General features: G+C 39.7%; 1 protein-coding gene across 3 annotated transcripts in view; it reads left to right on the top strand.

The window, feature by feature from the left end:
• Positions 1-18,198, top strand: part of LOC109687857 (NBPF family member NBPF6-like protein) — a 480,343-nt gene that overhangs the window by 393,532 nt on the left and 68,613 nt on the right. For all 3 annotated transcript variants that reach the window (XR_012439856.1, XR_012439854.1, XR_012439855.1), the window contains exon 10: positions 16,459-16,578. The gene's annotated coding sequence lies outside the window, so the exon portion shown is untranslated. The remainder of the gene's footprint in view (positions 1-16,458; positions 16,579-18,198) is intronic.

Raw genomic sequence — 18,198 nt, 5'->3', positions numbered from 1 at the left:
GGGTGTAAATTATGGTTCTCAACATTTTTATGCTTGAATATATTATGAAAAACAACTATTTTGAGTCACATTCCTGAAGAGTTTAAATGTACCACAGAAACCAGCCATAATTTTACTGCAATCTCAGAATCCAGTGTTTGTAAATTATCCAGTATCCAATTGGTTGCCCTTCTGTACTGAGGCCTTGATAAAGAGAAATAGTTACTTCCTTGGCCATGCTCTTCTACATACTCAAAGTCAAGGGTTACTTTGTGTGATAGTAAACACACATATCCACGTACCTCCAAAATTGTCTAAACTGTTGGTGCCATACTTTTGAAAATATCTAAATAAAATAGCTCCTCTTCTCTTTTTCTTACCCTCTGGTAAGCCTTCTCTCCATCAATGCTCTTTTCTCTTACAGTCCTGGGGTTTGAACTCAGGACCTTGCATACCCCTAGCCTTCCATCAGTACTTTCTTTCACTTCCAGAAGGTGCACATTTTCGTAGTTGTCCCCATTAGAGCTGCTTTCCCAGTGTTGCTTGATTTTGAGCAATTATGGATGGTTTCTCTGTTAATTTCTACCCAATCCAAAACTAGAAGCCAGTCTTGGTTTCAGTACTAGTCAGCCTGGGCTGTCATAGTAAAATAGCACAGACTGAGTTGCTTAAGCAACAGGGATTTATTTTCCCACTGTTCTGGAGGCTGAGGAGTCCAAGACCAAGATTCTGGACAATTCAGTGTGGTCAGAGTTCTCCTCCTGGCTTGCATATACCTGCTTCTGCTTGTGATCTCACACATAGGAAAGACAGAGCTCTGATGGCTCCTCTCTAAGACCACCAGCCCTGTTGGATAAACGTTGAATCCTTGTGATTTTATTTAGACTTCATTGCCTCTGCATGCAGCCACATTGGGAGTAGTGCTTCAATATATGATTTCTTTGAGGTTAACTCAGTCTATAACTTTTCTCTCCTTGCTCTCCAAAATTCATGTCTTTCTTGCAAGCAGAAAACATCCATTTCATCCCAACAGTGCCAAAGATACTAACTCATTCCAACCTCAACTCTAAATTCCAATGTTTCTAAATATCACCTAAATCAGGTATGAGTGAGAGGCAATCCATCCTGAAGGAAATTTGCTTCTAAAATACAATGATGGGATAAGCATAGGATAGACACTCCCACTCCAAAAGGGAGAAATTGCATGGCAAGATAGAGAAAGCATGCCAGCTTTTTCTCTTTATCCCTTCCTTCCTCCTTCCTTCCTTCCTTCTTTCTTTCTTTCCTTCTTTCCTTCCTTCCTCTCTCTCTCTCTCTCTCTCTCTCTCTCTCTCTCTCTCTCTCTCTCTCATCTCTCTCCTTGTAAAGCCACTATTGCCATTGTGAGGGTTCCACCCTCGTGAACTCATGCAATCCTAATTAACTGCTAAAGGTCTCACCTCCAAATATCATCAACATATAAATTTGGGGATTAAATTTCCAGCACATGAACTTCTGGGGACACAGTACTCAGGAATGCAGAAATTCGGATGTAGATCCCAAAACTGATGTCTTGCCTACTCTGCATGCTGTTCCCCTCACAGGCATTTTGCAAGTTGTCTTTCTTCACCATCAACCTGCTTCCTTCCTGCCCTACTGTTTCCCTTGTCATAAAAGGTGCAGAAAGAGCTCTAAACAGAAAAAAATATCAAAATGAGAACAAAAATATCATCTTATTAATGGCTGAACAAATATCTGATACATCAAGGAGAATGTTTTTTTTTTAGAAGCTTGAATGGTAGATTAAGGTTTATATTAGGTGGCCTATTCTGAGCTTTCTATCCTACTCAACCTACACCCTCACCTACTATATATCCCCATACACCCTCATAAATACAGATACAACTTTCCAAGTGGCTGGGGTCAGGAAGGAAGTAAAACTGAGGAGACGGGGGGGGGGAGGGAGAGAGAGAGAGAGAATGACTAAGTAACTAGAGACAGCCTCAGTTAAATTTATCAAGTTGATCTTATTAGCCAAGAGGCAAGTATAGAAGGAAACAGAAATGGAAAAGGAGAGATATTTGACTATGATCCCCCAAAGACACAGGTCCTATTGAATTTACATCCTAATACAGTCATGCTATGGTTCAGACATGGTTTGAGGGTCTCCCAAGTCTCATGTGTTTCAATTTAACTACCAGTGTAAGACATTACTAGGGTGGAAACTTAATCCATAAACTACAATCGCTGTCTTTGGGAAATGATTAGGGCTACATAAGGTCAGAAGAGTGGAGCCCCTTTGACTGAATCCTGGTGCTTTTATAAGAAAAGGAGGGAGGACACACAGACAGACATGTACACTCTCTTTTTCTTTCCATGTGATACCATGTACCACCTTGGAACTCTGCCACCAAGAAGGCCATCACCAGATATGGCCTCCCAACCTTGCACCTCCAGAGCCATGAGACAGAATAAGTTTCTTTTATTTATAAAGTTCACTTGCCTCAAGCATTTCATTATAGTAATGAAAAACTAATACAGAAAATTGACAATGAGGAAAAATATGGAGGCAGCATTGGAATTGGGTAATGTGGCAGAAGTTGGCATTGTTTGGAGGATCAGGCTAGAAATAGCCTAGAATGTTGTAAGCAGAGCATCGTGGGTGATTCTGGTGAGGGCTCAGAAGATGAGAAAAGTGGGAATGCTCTTAGAAATCTTGAAGTCAAGGCCATGTGGATAAGTTCTCAGATGCAAATGAAGAACTATTAAACATGAACTAGAGGCCACCCTTGTCATACCACTGCAACATACTTGACTGCTCTGTGTCCATCTCCTAGAGCTTTATGAAAGCTGAATTTTAAAGTTATGAACTAATATATCACAAGAAATATCAAACAAAAAACATCATTCAGGTTGCTGCTTGGTTACTTTTAATTGCATGTAGGAGGATTTGGGAGTCATGTCAGGACCTGAAAACAGAATGGAGAACCAAAGAGAAGCAAGATGCAAAGATTTGGAAAATTCACAGCCTGATCAGGGGAGGAGCAAAGAAAAAGTGTGTTGAGAAACTGCTTGCTAAAGACATTAGGAGCACAAAAGGGAGCCAGTTACTTTGCATCACAGCAGTTGGAAAAAGACTTAGAGCATCTCAGTTCCCTTCACAGGCCCAGACACCTTTCAGGGAAGAGTTTTTCCAAGGAACCCCAAGGTGCTCAAAATGGGCTTGCTACCCAAGTCCAGTACTGCCTGGGGATATAGGATTTTTGGTAAAGTGTTCCAAGGCCACTGCAGCCTTCATTCAAGTGTGTCCAGATGCTGTTCATGCTGGTGGAAACCTTGGTGCCTTCCCCATAATTCTGGTTCTGCAGGTATGAAAACTGCAACTTATGGGGTCATGACAAATTCCACTGATAATTCAAAGCAGGACTGGGAGGCTAGGCAAAAGTTTGCCACAGTGTTGGAGCCCCTGCAGGAGCACCTGGTAGGATGATGCCTGGTGGACATGTGGGAGTGGAGCCGAGGTGGAGACTCCAGGAAAATAAACACACCAGCAAACTGAAATGCATGCTCTGGAAAATTGCCATTATCAACATGCAGCCTAAGACAGCAGCCATGAGGACAGTGACCAGCAAAGCCACAGGGACAGGGCTGCCCAAGGGCTTGAGGGCCCAGCTGCTCCCTTCCCCCACATCCCTCATGTGCACAAGATACTGAATTAGAACTGTAGTATTTAATGTCTGCCCTGCTGTGTTTCAGTCTTGCTTTAGGCTGATTATTCCTTTCTACTTGCCTATTTCTCCCTTTTCGAAGAAGAATATTTATCCTATGCTTCTCCTGTCATTGTATCTCTTAAGTATGTAACTTGTTTTTTGAATATATAGGGGCCCACAGTTGAGAAAGTTTGCCTTGAGTCTCAGAGGAGAGTTTGGTCTTGTGCTTTTGAGTGATGCTGCAGCAGTTAAGATACGAGGACTACTGGGGATGGAATAAAGATATTTTGCATTGTGAGAGGTCATAAATCATGGGGCGCAGTAGGGAGGGGAAGAAGGATGGATGTTACTTGTTTCCACAAATATTCATGTCCTACCAGGCCCTTGGTAGCCAAGAAGTGTTACTGGGAGGTGCTATCTTTAAGAGGGGGGATGTTCTAGGTGGAATATTCTAGGTCCATTGGTGGCATGCTCTTGAAAAAAAATGAAGGTATTTCTTGGGATCCCAGTTAGTTCTCATGAGAGGATTGTTATAAAATCTCAAGCCTGGTCCCACAGCCTCTATCTCTGTGTTCCTATGTGGGGAGTCATAGAATTGGGCCATGAGGTCCTCCCAAGTACCTGTGCTGTTTAGACTTTCAGCCTCCAAAATTGAGCTAAAGAAGCCTTTTTTTCATCATAGGCATCCTTCTTCATGTATCTATTATGGTAATGAAGAACAGAGCAAAACAAGAGCCAAGAGACAGAATGAACAAGATTGCAAACAAGGCTGAGCTTCCCAACTCTAAGTATAGAACTCCTTAATGATACAATAATCTCGCTCAGTAGAAAACTGTGTCTAAACAATGACTTTGTCTCTGACCTTTTATTTCCTTTCTTCCATCTAGGAGATGGAGAATCAAGAAGGCCTCAGAAACCGGCCTTTGAAGATGAAAGGAAGTACACTCATGTCCAAGACCTTAAGGCTTAAGTGGTTTTTTTTCTTTCTCTTTTTTTGGTAGTTCTGGGTTTTGACCTCAAGCCTTGTGCTACATAGGTGCTTTGCCTCAACCCTTTTTTGCTTTACTTTTTGTTATATACTTGTATATATATATGTTAAGTTATAAATATATATATATATTATATACATAATTTTTGATTTACAATACATTAACAATATGAGGAAATTTTATTGTAATTCCATTACTTGCACATAGAGTACCTTGAACAACTCACTATCTCCATTGTATTCCCTTTTTGTTTTTCCTTCTTCCCCCCTCTTTCAAACAGTGTTTAGTGGGTTTTGTTATGCTGTTATCATATTGTATATATGCAGTGTACTTCCATCCTATTCACCCCTTAGTATTCTTTCCTTTCTCTCACTCTTCTCCTGCTGGTACTGCCAAGATGGTCCCCCAATATACATTCATGTCCCATTATTATCATCATCATCATCATCATCATTCTTATTGGCATCATCATTTTAGGACTAGGTTCCACAAATGTGAGAGAACACGTGATATTTGCCCTTCTGAGCTTGGCTTATGTTGCTCAGCATGATGATCTCTGGTTCCATTTATAGTTCTTTTTTGGATAGGGTCTTGCCTTTTTTGCCTAGGGCTGGCCTTGGACCACGATCCTCCTAACTACAGTCTCCTTCCCAAGTAGCTGAGAGAACAGGCATGCTCTATCACAGCCAGCTTACTGGTGGAGCTGGAGCCTCACTTAATTTGAGTCTGGCTGGCCTTAAATTGTGATCTTCCCAGTATGTCTCCTGATTAGCTGGGATTAGAGGCATGAGCCATAGTGCCTATCCCTTAAGTACTTTTTGATTGAAGGTGACTATAGGGTTTCAGAGTGTCTTAAACTGAAATTTGGGTATCAGATGAATTTCAGAAAGAAAGGCAAAGACAAATGGAAAAATATAAGAGGCAGGCAGAGTAGAGAGTTTGGGGCAGGGAAGAAAGGAAGTAGGAAAGTTTTTGGGTTTTTTTTTTTTTGTATCATGTTAAATCTAGTGAGTGACATATCCAGACGAAGTTGCTCAGGAGGCAGTTGGTACATGGGTCAAGTTTTCATTAATGAAATCTAGATATAAGCTGTTGATGGTGGGGGAGCAGAGTGATAGAGAAAGAATAAGTGATGGCGATCATAGTAAAGCATGATATATACATGTCTAAAATGCTGGGATGAAACCTTTAGGACTATTAAAATACACTTTAAATAATGAGGGAAAAAAAAGGAAAACAAGTCTTTTCTGGTGGGTAGGTATCAATGGGAGGGGGGAAGGCATAAGGTAAGGGTGAATGAGTATGAATATGGTAGATGTATTTTGTATTCATATATGGAAATAGAAGAATGAAAGAAACCTGATGAAATTATTCTAAGCAAGAAGGAAGGAGGTTAGAAGGAAGAATGATGGAGGGGGCAAATCTCACTAAGTTATATTGCAAACACATATGTAAATATCAGTGTATCCCACTGTACAACTATTGCATGCTAATGAAACATAAAAATAAAAGTGAAAAAGAAAGAAATCTAGACCATTTATTTCCTTGTCTTACCCCAAACTCCTATTTATTCTTCATGACCCACCTCCAACATTTACGTTTACTGACCTAAATGGGAAGAATTATATATAATTGTTGTTACTGACACATTTTATACTACATCTGATAAAGCACTTATATATTTTGTTACTCTGAATTGTTTTCATGTACGTGAAATTCTAAATCACCACAGATCCTGTAGTAGTTAGCAAAGTTTATGATGCTTACTAAAATAAAATTAATGCGTATGTTTGTTAAGTGGGTAATAGAATGTTCAGGGAAATTTGGTAATATGTATGACTCTTAAATTCCTGGCAAGTGGTAGTTCATTGATTTTCTTAAACAGGCAAACTGACTCCATTTTATTTGTTTATTTTTATTTTTATTTAATTGATGAACTTATTTATTTTTCATTTTTAGAGGCAGGGTCTCATATGTAGTCCAGGCTGGCCTGGAATTCACTAGTTAGAAGAAGCTGGCCATGAACTCCTGATCCTCCAGCTTAGCCTTCTGAATACTGAGATTACAGGCATGCACCACCATGCTTATCACCTGACTCCCACTTTAGATCATGGTATTCACTGTTCCCTCTGCCTAGATCTTTGTTGCCTCATATGTTTCTCTTGTTGTTCTTTGTTTCCATGTGCTCTACTCAGAGAGGCACTCCAACCTAAAGGAATGCCATACCACCCAGAATTCTGCATCTGATCACCGTGTTTTGTTTTCTTTGTTGCACACATCACCCCCTGATTTACCTACTTGCTTATTGTGTGTTTGCCCCAAAAGAGAGAACTCCCGTGTCATGAAATGCTAGATCCCGAATGGCTAGAACAAGTAGGGCCTCAGAAAATCTCTGTTGACTGAATCAATGAAGCAGATTATCCCAAAGGGAAAAGAAGACATTGCTATGAACATTTGCAGAAAATGTATTTACTATAATTTGGATTTACACACCAAGATGGATATCATCATTTACCACATCCTCATGATTGTCCTCTGTACACAGAGATTTCTCACTTGCGCATACACTCAAGAATCCTGCTGTGCTTTATTTTCACAGCTGAGTCACTGTGATTACAACTTCAGAGATGACAGACTGGATTCTTTCCAGGATCTCTCTGTAGGAGGTTTTATACAATACAGTTCAGACCATGAATATGAATAAAAAATAAGGATGCCATTATTGCAGGTTCAAGAATCTCCTGTACAACAGGAAAAGAGTCAGAATTTCTGAAGGAACTGTATGTAGAACAATTATTGCTGCTCCAAGAAAGATATGACTGAGACTCTGTAATGCCCTGACTGCACAGTTTGTAAATTGCCGAGTTAAGTCTGGACTCAACTGTGTTACCCACCTTTAAACTGTGTTAAATTTCTTAGTACTTTATAGACTTGATAGGGTGAGTCCACTTACTGTGACAAAAGGAATACCTTTAAGTTTGTCTTTTACTTTTAGTATTTTTCTCCTCTAATGAGTTTAACAAGAGAGAGTTATAGTTTTTTACCAATGTGTGAGATTAAAGAAAAACAGGACTCTGCACTAGATGGGATACCAGGAGTATATTTGAGAGAATTGGTTTAGGTACCCTGATGATAAAAATCTATGGATCCTCAAGTCCCTTATATAAAATGGTGTAGTGTTTGATATAACCTATACTTCCGCATACCTTAAATCATCTCTAGATTACTTACAATACTTAATATAGTGTAAATCCTATGTAAATTGTTGCTACACTGGATTGCTTAGAGACTAATAATAACAAGAAAAGACTGTACATGCAGTACAGGCACAATATATTTAAAAGAATATTTTGAACCAAGGTTTGTTGAATCCACAGATATACCTGTAAATATAGAAGGTCAACTGTTCATGTGCTTTTGAGAACATTGTAGGTGTTGAGGGTTGTTTAAATAAATCATTAGATCATGGAGAAACCAATCTTGGGTCATGAATACACATTCAAAATACACTAGAATGCTTAATAAACTTAAATTGACAACATTTTCCTCCTAATTTACACAAGTCTAAATATTTGCCTTTTTATTAATAATAAATTTTGAAATTAGCACTCATTTAAAGGTGTTGCAATCGTGGTAGTAGCTACTAAAGATTGGTGTTTAAAAATTAATATTAAAATGATATTCTTCTTCAAAGTATGTTCATTTATATAGTCTTTAAAGCCCTTCAATATTTCCATACTCTTTTTTGGAGACAGTGCTAATAACCTCTTCTTTCATTTATTTCTGTCTATAATATTCTGTTCCTAGATTCCTCTAAAAGTTAAGATTTATGCCAACAAGAATTCTCTAGATTTGTTTCCATATTTCATGTTCAATTCTTTAAAGATATCTTGAGATTTGCAGCATCTATGTGCCACTTAATTTTGCTGAAGAACTTCTAACAAATGGTCAAATCCTAAGAGTCCCATTAAACTTCACATATGTTCACTGACAAGTAGACGTTGGACATCTCATTGATTTTACTAATCTCTTGGGAGCTATGTTCCATGAAGGCAGCACTTTATTTTAACTGAAAAAGGAACAGTTGAATGATATGGGAAAGGCATTTCTGAACCATAAGACTAGCTCAAAATTTGAGCTAGTTAGTAAGTCAATTCTCTTTGAGGAAAATACTGCATTTTATTTAAAAGTGAAATAATTTTATTTACATTCAGTCTCCTACCCTATGTCAAATAATTAACTCTTGTGGAAAGGGATCTTGGCAATGAACTTCTATATCATGGACAGAGATTAGGATTTCTTTGGAGGCCCTATAATTACTTCTTTGGAGCCCCTTTAGTTCCAACTCCCAAAGAAATATGAGAAACAATAGTTAAGTAACTTCAAAGTAATTTTGTTCTTTTTTTAAAAGCTTGTCAATTGTCCTCTCTTTTAACTGATCTTGATATTTCTCTGTGCTTTAGTTGTAAATCAAGCATCTTTTCCTTGCAAACCATTGTAGTGTGACTTCATAAGAGTTCTTAGTAGGGCAATCACTCTACTTCTTTGCTTTAATTAAAATCCAGCTTTCTCTATAGGGATATTGCCTACTCTGGAAGCCACTTAACTACTTGTTTTCCCAGAATTTAGAAGTGAGTTGGTATGCTTTTAGTTCCACATTGCCTATACCAAATCATTGCCCTGACTATAAAACTCCTAAAGCTCTACTTATCCATCCAATTATAGAATTTTCTAAATACTACCATAATTATTCTAGAACTTTCTCTTCACCCAAGTCCTATTATTGTCAATGTCTTCCCTTTCACACCTATGCAGTTGGTTCATCTAACAACTTAACCTCATAGGTTCTTGATTTCCTCGGCTCTGAGACCTGTACTTTTTCTTGAACTCAATCACCTACTGTCTATATCCTACACATTTTTTTTTGTCTCAGCCATTTCATATAAAAATTCATGTTTCAATATCTATAACAAAATACCCTCAAATAAAGATTCCTAGGCTGATCTTCAAAAATTTCTCATTCTTTTACATCTACTTTTCTTATTCTGTGATTGAAGAGTGATTTAGATGACTTATCTATTTTCCAAGTTTATCAGCTGCTCTTGTCTTAAATTTTTATTTCTTTAGATGAAATCACATGATTTCAATACAATATAACACAAGATACAACTAAATTCAAGCTAATGTCCTTACCTTCTTTTATCACTCTTTTATGTAGTGCTATTTCACTTCCTGTCCTAACTTCTACTGTTGGATTATAATTTTTATACCACTTAGGACCCCAATTATACCACACATACCTTTACTCTCAACAAACCACCTCTTCTACTGTAGGGCAAAAGTAAAAGAACTCAGAAAAACATGATACAAATAGATTAAACAAACATATTTTTAGCTTCCTAATACCAATGAATTAATTATGATCAGTGCTATGACAAGTGCTTAGAATCTATTATTATATAAGAAGCTTAGATAAAAATCATGGCATGTATTTAATAAAAGGTAGAAATTATTTGAAGCATTATAATCCCTCGCAATTTTACCTCATAGTGAACAATACTTCTTTCTATAAACCTTGGGGTCATTCTCAGGAAAACAATACAAAAATAGATGACACAAAAAGGCTATTCCTATATTCTTAGTTCTTCATTACTCCATTTACATGAGCTTAAGAGTGGAATATTATCTTTTTTTATCAAGTCCAAAAAAACCTACATGTGTATTTATGTATACTTTTATACCCACATGGATATTCCTTTGAAAGAAGTTAAATTTTACAAGTAAGCCTTTAAACTGGGAGATACATGATTGTGTGTTCTCAATTTCCTAGTATGATTTTAAGTGCAGAATGAAATCCCCCCAAAAATAAAATAATGAGAAACCTGATATGAGAACCCGATGCTTTTCAGTTGTCTTTGCAATGATTTCTGCCACTTTTAATAGAATGTTTAATTAAGGCAGTTGTATTAGTTAAGATATAGCTTTGACTGATGTGTTAAATGTCTAAGTTAACAGAAGTTTTCCAAGATGAAATTTTGTTCCTTTCCCAGTTCACAGTCCAAGGTGTTATTGTGGTATTCCATAAAGTCAGCAGAGGGTGAGGCTCCTTATTTCCTCTATTACTAGGGTAGTGTCCTCACCTGTATGGTCTCAGGTGGCTTGCTAGCACACCCACCAATCAGTGGAAAAGGAAACTATGCTTTTAAATGATTCCTTAGAAGGTGACCTCACTTCTGCTTTAATAGGCTGTACTTGGGCACAATAGTTGTAAGGAGGCTAAGCAATGTAAACTTTTTTCTGACAGCCAGTTGCCCACCTAAGATCTGGAGATTCTATTACTATGAAGAGATTGAACAGACATTGAGAGACACTTAGCTGTTTTCACATTACCTCTTCAGCCACTCAAACATCCACACTCACCTTTCTTTCTACACACGCAATACGTTCACGCCTTTCACAGTGATATGTAGTCTGTCTACGAAGTCCAGATATAGCTCCTCAAAAATTAAAGGACAATTTACCAACTTTCTCCCCATTAAATCATGCTATAGGAATAGGACACCTGCAATAAAAACATTTTTGGAGAAGAAAGACCAGAAAAATAGAGATACCTCTAGTTTTTATTAATTACAAAATCCTGGAAATGACCAAACCCTCAAATTTCCTGTCCTGGAAATGGAGTAGCGTTGCTTATTTAGAGTTAGGACCGTTTTTGGAGGAACTCACTCATTTGTTACCTCTGTGTTCAGTTTCTGGACCTGGTCCCCTACCTAGGCTATATGGGAGTAGGCACAGAGAATGCATCTTTCTGGTGTGTTCAGCAGAAGAGTGCACAGGGGAAGGGTTGTAGCTGTCTCCTGATAGTGCAGGTTTGGGGTCCAGGGTTTGTTTTGGGAGTATAATTATCATTCTAGTTTTCTAAAGCTGGCAATATAATTCTTAGAAAATTGCAGTAGACTCGTAACATATTTTCTTTTGTTCAACTTAATAAGCAAATTGACCCCACAGAGATCTTATTTAGATGAGATTAAGCCTGAGAACTCCCTGACTTTTATTCACTGGTCTTTGGGCCAATTTCACAGCAGCATCTTGAGTCCAAGTGTCTTGGTGGGACAGCCACACTCTTACGCTGATGCTGCCACTGAGTTGGACTCATTATTTGGCTGTCATGATTTGGACCACAATTCTCTTTTTCCAGGAATGAAATCTGGATACAGTTCTGGTGGCTATGATAGAGTGCAAGTAAGAGTGGCTTAACCAAGATAAAAGATTATTTCCTTGGCACATAGCAAAACAAGTTGGTACCAAAATTCAGATTTACATGGCTGTCAGCACTCAGGCTCCTTCTAGTTTTCTTTTGCCTCCTCACTGTCTGGTGACCCTTGTGATCAAACTCTCTGCCACATCTGCATACTAGCCAGGAGAAAGAGGAATAGGATCAACCTCACACATGCAAACCAGTCACTAAAGTTTGTCACATGGTTATTGAGCATTGCAAGGGTAGCTGGGGAACAAATGTATTTGGGGCCTCCAGAATTCAGAAGGAGGTGGCATCAACTAAAACTCACTACTTTGATATTGAGGCACATGTGATGGCTTTTAGTTTGCATTTATACTTATGAGTTGAGAAAACAAAGAAAATAATTGCTTTTTTATTCTTCTTTATGGAAATACCCATTACATTCCCATTATAAACTTGGAACTAAGTTAAAAGTAAATTTCTTTTTTCCCTCCTTCAGTATCCCCTGCTGTGTAGTCCTAGGAGGTTAAAAATACTCAGAGAAATCCCATCTTTACTTCTCTAACATATCCGCAGGACGCCTACTGTAGACACATTAATTTTTTAAATTAAAAGACTTTAAAAAATCTGTATCTATGCAGACATCATGACTCTACTCTTCTAACAGAATAAGGTTGAGAGCGAGGATCGCCCCTATTTTCATATAATCTCAAAAATCCTCTGCCCCGATCACACTTATGAAAAAGGGAGGCATCACTAATTGACATCATACCTGAAGATCGCTAGGGATTTTTAAAAGTGTGAGATTTGTTGCTCCCACCAAACTACTGCACGGTGTCACAGAGGGCCGCCTTTAGACTGGGAGGCGAGTTGGGATCACGGTTTGACAAGTTCTATTTCAGGTCGCGCTGTGTGCAGGTGCCAGCCTCTTTCATGACTGTAGAAAAAGCAAAAAACAGGCAACAAACACACAAAAAACATTGCTGTCCATCTGTTTCCTTCTGGACAATGCAGGATCGTCAGCCCTCCCGGGGAGTCTGTTTCTACTTTGCCAGCCACTTTTCCTTTGCCACAGGCACTTTTCGTGTGTGTGTGTGTGTGTGTGTGTGTGTGTGTGTGTGTGTGTGTGTGTGTGTGTGTGTGTGTTTGTGGTGAGGGGGAAGGGGGGGGTAACAGGCGGACTGAATGCGAGGAAGGGGAAAGAACAGCAGAGAGAAGTCTTCTGCCATTCCCTTACCTTAAGGGGCACTTGGCAGTAGAGGCAGCTGGCTGCAATAAGGAGGATGGAGGATGAACCTCCTCCCAGTGAGAGGATCTAGAAGACAGGAGGAGGTGGCGGCAGTGAGGAAAAGACACACACTCAGGGTCCTTTCCCTTAGGGAGAGTCCACCCTCAAGGGGGCACCCACAAGGAAGCCACCACCCACAGGGTCTGGCAGCAGTCCCCTTGCACCTGCTCCCTGTCAAACCTTTCTGGGTGGCCTGGGGGAGGGACACAGGTGCGGGGTGGGTGGGGAAGAGAAGGTGGGCAGGGCGAAGAGAAGCGGAGAAGCCAGGACTCCGCCCCGTACGCTCTGCGCAGGCGCAGTGGCCGCTACCGCAGGACGGGGCGGCGCCACGGCGGCGTGAGCGGCGTAGTCCGGGCTTCGCAACGGCTGTGGGGCCCAGAGCAGCGTCGGCGGCAGCCTGCGTTTCCGCACGGGCCAGCAGCCGTGGCCAGCTGCTCGTCCCTAGGGCTTTTCAGCTCCGGGGCAGCATCTCTGCCGGGCGGACAGACCTGGAGGTGGAGAGCAAGAGAGAGAAGAGACGGAATACAGAGGAGACAGCGGCTCAGCTGAGCGGACACCGCCTCCCGTCAGGAAGAAGGCTGCGAATTCCCCGCCGCCGCCTCTGCCACCAACACCAGCGCCGCCACGGCTGCCGCCGACCTCACCGCCGCCACTGCCGCCGCCGCCTCCACCACCAGCGAGCCTGGGCCGGGCAGGGCGCCGAGCGGGCCGTCTGAGGCGCAGGCCGGAGCGGGCCCGGCACCTCAGCGCTGGTGGAGGCCGGGTCTCCGAGGCGACGGCCGAGGCAGGTACAACGGTACCGGAGGAGGCGGCGCCGCCGCTCGTCCCTTGTCCTCAGGAGGGGGCCCATGGCGAGCGACAAGCCGGTCCGGCCCGGGGCTCGAGCCTCAGCCCGTGGAGCCCATCGCCGTCGGGGCCGGCAGCGGAGGCGGTGGTGAAGGCGGTGGCGGCGGCGGCAGCGGGATGGCGAGGCTGATGGGGCGTCCGGCTCCGACTCCGGCTCCGGTTCCGCTCCCCGCGGGGACGAGTTACCTTTCGGTGCCCATCAGCAACATCCAGATGAAATTCGCAGTTTGGACTCCTGCAGGTCGGACAGGTCAGCAGCAGGGACATCGTGGAGACGGTGCTCAACCTGGTAAGGGAAAAGCCGTCCCCAGTGTCCCCCACCCCATCCTCGGTCCCCAGCGCCCCCTGCACCCGGGGTCACCCGGGGTCAGCCACGCCGCGCATCCCAGGGAGCACGGCTCGCCCCACGGGTGCTGCCCAGCGGGTGACCTGCCCGCGCTGCAAAGCCAGGCCACCGTGCGACCTCTGTTCGGTCCTCTCCTGCACCTGAGCAGTGCCCAGCTCCACAGCGCTGCTCATCCCTTCTCCTCCTCCTTGGCTTGTAGAACCTGAAGAAGTTTAATCTTTATACTATACGCAGAGGATTGGGGATTTTTGGCGGTATTGGGATTTGAACTTAGGGCCTGTGCTTGCTAGGCAGGTCCTCTACACTTGAGCTACACCCCAGCACTGCAGAGGATTTCTGTTATGTAAGCTACTTGTTCAATTTTGGAAAGGTAATTATTAACGATAAACGAAGGATGAATTTGGAGAAAGGTCAGTCATACAATCATACTGGGAATCTTATGTGAAGGAGTTTAGATTTGTTCTAGGAAGATAAATCAAGCAAGTCAAGTAATCGATCATTTTTCTCATACCTTAGAATGGCTAGATTTCATTTTACTATTAATACGAGTTAAGTCCTGTTTTATTGCTTTTCTACCTGTAAATGGATCTCAGTACTTTTTTTTAAGCCATAAATTTCAATGGTTAAGCTTCTGAAGAACAAATCCCATGCTTTCCCCTCCTTGTTTCAGTGATGTGAGCATAAGGAATGTTATCAATTACGTTTGTATTCCAATACTGATTCCATTAACATTCTCTGGCACAGTTGTGCTGGGCTGCAAAGATTCAACCTCCTTTAATGAAATATTTCTGAAAACTAGCATAAAACATAGAAAATTGAAATTCTGAGGCATATGTGTAAGGGACTGTGTGTTGGTGAAGTTACAGGGGAATTTTTGTTTTCTTTCTTTTCTGTCTGCCCCTAGAGGGGAAGTTAGAACAGTCTACAATTCACTCTAATGTAGATAAGAAATTTAATTCACTATTTGAAAATACAATCGTGGTATAGACAACAAACAGTATGTATTAGATTATTTAAGTAACATAATTGTTTCTGTTTTTATAGCTGTTCATGATTTTATGATTTTTTTAATCTGTGAAGGCCAGGTTTCTCCTTTAGTGACTCAATATTTTCTTTAGCTGATACTTTACTTTTTCTCATTGCCTCCTTTTGCAAAGTGTCCTTATCACATTGGCTTCACCCTGAACAGTTGGCTTTGTGTGGATCCATTAAATAACATTAATGTTGAAAAGGATAAGCCTCATCTTTATTGGTGAGTAATTTGCTTTACTTTAGGATGTTTTCCTTTAAGTTATTAAAATTTGTACTTATATAATATAGAATTAAGTCTATTTTAGAGTATATATATATGTTAAAACTAAACATTCAGATAAATAAATTTTATTTACTTATCATTTTACTATTATGTCTAGGTGACTTTTTTTTAACTTACTTTTCTCCACAGTTGAAGACTCAGTGGTTCAGACCTTCCTGCCCATCAGTTGTGAGGGTGCTTCATGTTGCTGGTGCCTCATCCAGGAGAGGGGGAAAAAAAGCCAGATTCCGTCTAGATTTTATTTGCTTTGACTTTTTACTTGTTTTATTTATGAACATAATTGCTACATGATTAAAAAATAATAACCATGTATGGTATCATAATTAAATGAGTCCCTTTTCTAATTTTTATTAAAATATACTTTGTTAATCAGCTCTATTATTAATCAAAATTGGCATTTTTAAAATTTGTAAGCTATTTTCTAATGTATATGTGACTTAGAAAGCAAGTTGTTTTGTTTGCTAAATGCAGATGGTCCTTAAAGGTAGATGAAGTCTACTTGGTAGACTTTGTTCACTGTTAGTTCTTATGTATCCTGATATTTTAAGCTGAAATATTAAAAGCTGCAGTAGTCCTTTATTTCCTAGGTTGAATTCCTTGTGTTTTAGTTACTATAACTCTTTTATGTTTTAGTTTTTATTTGATCCATGTTAAAGTTCTACTTTTCAAGGAATTAAGTTTTATTTTTATATAAAATAATATTTAATGGGCATTAGGTATATGTTTCCTTTTATCTGATTACTATATCATTGCACATTCATTACAGTTTTGTATGCAAAGAAGTTGGCTATTTTGCTGGCTCAGTAGATACATCAGGAAACTCCAAAGGAAAAGATTTTCAGCACTGTGTGAAATATGATCTCCAACCATGCAAGGTTGGTAAAAAGTAAGTATTTCATCAGTTGAGTCTTACAAAGTCACCGTTTTCTTTGTCATGAGACTTACCCACTGTGACTTCTATCATAGTCTCTTTCTCTGGTTTTCCTATGATTATTAATGCTGTTCTCATATTCTTGTCTGAATTCCCTTTGTACTTTTATGTTTGACCTTTGTCGTTCATAAGATCAGTCTTTTGAACCCTTGTAATGTATTGACAAGAAAGAACTCTTGTGTCAGATTCTTTCATTCTCTCTCAGTTTGGTTGGTTCTGTGGCATTCTTTGATTAAATACTTACTGAATATATGTTGAGTACCAGACAGTCTTGTAGCACTTGGGATATGACAGTGAACAAAGCAGAAAACATCTCTGCTTTCATAGCATTTACATTTTATTAGGGCTTTTTACTCAATTTCATGAAAGTCTTCTCTTCTCATTCTTATATTCTTAGCTACTGAGAGATATTGTCATACGGAGGTCTTTTTGTTCCCTGAACCTCAGAATATATAACACTGAATTACTGTCTCCATTCGCATAGCCACCAGTGTTCTGAAGTCTTCTGATTAAGAGGGCTACCGTCTTCATAATAATTGGGACTTACATTAGCTGCACTGTTCACTCTGTTTGATCATTGTAATAGTTCAGTTTTTGAGTCCCACATATGGTATTGCAGAAATATGTCTATGTCCTTTAAATATTTCCTTACTTACTGATTTAATTATTTATATTGCTGTCTCTTTGTCTCAGATGAATTATCTCTTCCTCCATACTGTTTTGCATACTAATATTGCACTTAGCTTTCTGATCATATTCTACCACTCAAACTAAAGATTTACTCATCACTAGCTACAGAATAAATTGAAAGTTTTAGTCAAGTAGTTTATGACTTGTATGTTCTGTTTTTATTTTTTACCTTTCCCTTTTTCAGTTTGCATAAAGTGCCTACCATGAATGTTTACACTTGTTTCTCTCCTCCACAGCTGTTGGTATTCAAATCCCATCACATTGGTATGTCTCCTTTTATATAACAGTATTTCCATGGAATCCTTCCTTGATTTATAATGTTATCACATGTAATTAATCCTCACAGAGCATTTATTTTAGTATTTCTAATGTCAGTTATGAATGTGGAAATTACAGTCATGCATGTGGAAATTACTTAGGACTGCTAGACTAAAATCTGTGTTGGATTCATCTTCGTTTCTGTCAAATATGTGGCAGAAAGCATTGAACTTGTTAGACTGTCAAGAGGATATATTAGATAAATAAATAAAATATGACTTTGACAACAAAAATCTCCTTTGCTTCCTAAAGGAATAAGTAACATTTATTTGGAACAGTTATTTCTCAGTAGCATGAGATTAATAGGGTGTTAGATGTTAATAAGGTGAAGGAAGGAGGCCTGGGCTTTACTGTGGTCAGTGCTTTTTTTGCTAGGGAATGATACTAAGAACCTTTTCCACATAGCAAAAAGAAGAAAAGTAGTCAGGGCAATGAAGACCAAATGGTTGCGGTTGTAGCCTTTTTTTTCTTGGTACGATAATGTATATTGCAAAAATAAGTTAATTTTTGGTATTATAATAGAAAATTAGAGTTTTACCTATGAATATTAAAGGAGATTTTATGCTT

This window comes from Castor canadensis, chromosome 12 (genome assembly GCF_047511655.1).
Source record: "Castor canadensis chromosome 12, mCasCan1.hap1v2, whole genome shotgun sequence".
In the NCBI taxonomy this organism is placed as follows: Eukaryota; Metazoa; Chordata; class Mammalia; order Rodentia; family Castoridae; genus Castor; species Castor canadensis.
The sequence above is the reverse complement of the archived record's forward strand: the minus strand, read 5'-3'. Positions and strand labels throughout refer to the sequence as shown.